We start from the raw sequence: 4,011 nt of genomic DNA on the forward strand, positions 1-4,011 counted from the left end.
ATAAAGATGCCACCACTACTTGCAACAGGAGCATAGAACCATGATGTGCATTGAAGCCTGAACTTATCTGATGGCCATTAGAGGCCACAGGGGTGATGAAGTAATTAGTACTAGACACGCTGATCCTTACTGGGACACTTGTAAAGTACAGACTATTATCTGTTACATTTACCCTAGGTTGGCTGTGGTTCTAACCTCTTTCTGTATTTGGATTTTCAATTTTACTGGATAACATAAATTCATACAAGACGATTTACCAAGGAAACGATATAAAACAAAACCAAAAGTATGATAGGAAAAACAAACACTGAAGGATAGTTCCATTTCAATAGATGCACAACACAGCAAAGAAACAAACAAACGAAAATATGGGGAAAAATTTCCATCAGTGAATGGGAAAGTCATTAACAGAATGGATTTTCAAATCAGAGAGAAATGTTTTAAATTTTTGTATCAGCATCTACTAATTAAAGAGGTTACTATTTTTCTCAACTTTGGTTTCTTCATAAAAAAATTTGAAATGAGAAAAACAATTCTATTTTACATGGTTTTGGAATAATAATAATAATAATAATAATAATAATAATAATAATAACAATCCATTATTACAGACATTTAGAGTAATAACTTATGTATTGTGTGTTTATGAATGTGAGTGATTATTATAATGTTCATGTTCATAATCCAGGTAAAGCTAAAGTCAAATTGATTTCAATCTGTAAGGAAACAAAGACAGCCAAAGCTGTGCTTCCAACACACTGAGTGACTACAACGACCAGGTCAACTGCATCACCACTATTTCTTGATGTTCTTTCCCAGCTTGTAGACCTGTTTGCACCCTTTCTAAATAAATATTTAATTTCTTTTCTTTGTCAATACACTGTGTTTTTATTTACTATATTTTATTGCAAGTAAAATTATGCAGTTTAGTGAAATTCTTACAACTTTATTGGGCATTTTATCTACTTTAAAAATATTTAACAATAACTTTTGTTATGATGATTACTTGAAAGACTGCAATTGAATTTTAAATACACAAGAAATGAATTTAATGACTTCTGTGAATTCACAAAGTAAGCATTCTGAATGAATAAATATAAGATTCACTATATCTCCTACAAGTGTTTGTGTTCCTGGAATACTCTGTAAGTGGGTCGTATACAGCACAATAGGCACAGAAACTATATAAGTAACTATGTGTAGAATCTGTCTTGCAAGTGGAACTTTATTTTTTAAAGCTCCTATCAGTTCTTCACAAAGATATTTTAACATGGATTTCTTGAAAGCATGCAAGAAACAGTAGTATTGGAATCTCTGGAGCTCAGATATAAGATCCAGACTAAGAGTGCAAGAGGGCATTGAGGATTTCTGGGGAAAGTTATATCTAAAAACTAAAATGGGTCCTTCAGGATGATCCTTTAGTGATTTGCCTTTCATCTGATATTGTGGTTTATATTATAAATATATGACAAAGGCCAGGGGCTACAATCTTCACTATTACCTTGTAACACAATGATATGTAGTAGAATCTTAAGGATATGGGATCCAGCTGGGCAGTGCAGGCATACTCCTTTAATCCCAGCACTTATGAGGCAGAGGCAGGCGGATTTCTTAGTTCAAGGCCAGCCTCGTCTACGGAGTGAGTTCCAGGGTAGCCAGGGCTACACAGAGAAACCCTGTCTCAAAACAAAACAAAACAAAACAAAACAACAACAAGAAAGATATGGGATCTAATAGGAAAAAAAATGAACAATTAGGAGTATGACATTGAAGGACTATGCTTCCTTGAGGTTTTTTTTTTTTTTTTTTTTTTTTTTTTTTTTTTTTTTACAAACACTGAAGTAAAAAGAAAGGGGGGTGCTAGACTTTTAAGTATGTGTAATAAGAGCTGGTGAACACATTTCTTCTTTTCTTTTTCATTTGTTGTTGTTGTTCTCTTACCCGCTGAGCCATCTTACCAGCCCTAGTAAACACATTTCTTTGTTGCTTTAATTGTTAAAGCACAGAAAGAAGATAGTTGACTTTCTTGGGTACTTAGTTGCAGCATCAGGAACATAGCTGACCAGTCAAGATTTAAAGATAAGAAGTCAATTCTTAAAAGTTTTGAAGAAGAATAAGGATACATATGATATATAAGAAGTTTGTGAAATCCTCTGATCATATAAGTGGAATTATTTATGTAAAAAGATGTATACAAAGTTTTCGTTCTCAAGAAAAGGCTTTATTTTGTTATACAAAATAGGAGTTTTTTGTATAGACACCCAATTTATATAGCTAAAAGTATATATGTTATTGCCTCTGCCTAAGTATATTTAAATTATCTTGACATCAATAACTATTTATTAATGAACATATTCAACACACATATATCTCTATATGCACACACCATATATGTATATATACATTTTCATATACACACCTATGTATACATATGTATATACATGTATATACACATATATTTCTTATATATGTGTATATACATGTATATGTATATGAAATGTGTTTAGGAGAGGTGTCAGCATGAGGAAGAAGACTACCTTAACTTTCACTAAAATGCTAGAGCTAACTGACATTATAAACCAAATGGACTTAATAGATATTTACAGGATATTTCATTCCAACACAAAAGAATATAGCTTCTTTTCAGAATCTGTGAAACTTTCTCCTAAACAAACCATATACTAAGATACCAAGGAAGTCTCAACAGATACAAGAGAATTGAAATAACATTCTATAACCTATCGAACTACCATGTATTAAACCTGGGTATCAATGAAATAATATTACAAATTTATGGAACCTGAACAAGTTAATACGGAATGGAAAAAGATTAAAGTAATACATTAAATACTTTATAAAACTTACTGTTAGGTGAGAGACTCCCAGGACTCAAAGGCTGGGATTTTAGATGAAATGCCCAGCAGTGGAAAGGAAGAACTTGTAGAGTCTACCAACAGCAGAAATAAAGGGCATCAAGTTGAGGGATGTGGCTGCCATCCCACAGTCAAAAATTCTGACCCATAATTGTTCCTGTCTAAAAGAACTGTAGGGAGAAAATGGAGAAGAGACTGAAGGAAAAGAAGTCCAATGACTGGCCCAATGTGCGATCCATCGCATGGGGGAAGACTAACCCTGACCCTATTATGCTATGACATGCTTATGCCCAGCATGGATGTCCTCTGAGAGGTCCTACCAGCAGACCTCTGACTGCAGCAGAATCAAATATATACACCCAACCACTGGACTGAAGTCAGGGATACCCTATGGTTGAATTAGGGGGGTGATTGAAGAAGCTCAAAGAGAGAGTGATCACATAGGAAGACCAAATGTCTCAACTAACAAGACCCCAGGGAGCTCCTAGAGACTGAGCCACCTACCAGGACCATACATGGGCATATATGGCACATATGTACCAGAGGGCTGCCCACTCTGGCCTCAATGGGATAAAATTCATTGAACATACAAGAAACTTGAGGTCCCAGGGAAGGGGAAGGCCTGGTGGGGAGCACCCTCTCAATGGCTATGGGGAAGAAGAATGGGTTGAGGAATTGTGGGAGGGGGTCAGGGGCAGGTGCAATGACTGGAATGTAAATAAATGAAATAGTTTAAAAAGAGAGAAAAAGAATATGTTCAAACCAAATCCAAGATATAATCAAAGAAGTCATCCACTATGATCAAGTGTGCTTCATTCCAGGGATTCAGGAGCTTTCAACATATATAAACCAATCAATGTGGTTTAGCATATAAACAAACTGAAAGAAATGAAAATGATCATTGCATTACATGCAGAAAAAGCTTTTCACAAAATTTAAACACCTCTTCATGGTAAAAGACATGAAGTGATTAGGGAAACAAGGGACATACTTCAACAAAATAAAGTCAGTTCACGGCATGGCCATTGCCAACATTAACTTAAATGGAAAGAAATGAAAGCAATGCCACCAAAATCAGAAATAAGGCAAGGTTGTCTCCTCTCTGTGTACCTATTTAATACAGTATTTGAAGTTTAAC

The sequence above is a fragment of the Mastomys coucha genome, unplaced genomic scaffold (genome assembly GCF_008632895.1).
Source record: "Mastomys coucha isolate ucsf_1 unplaced genomic scaffold, UCSF_Mcou_1 pScaffold22, whole genome shotgun sequence".
NCBI lineage: Eukaryota > Metazoa > Chordata > Mammalia > Rodentia > Muridae > Mastomys > Mastomys coucha.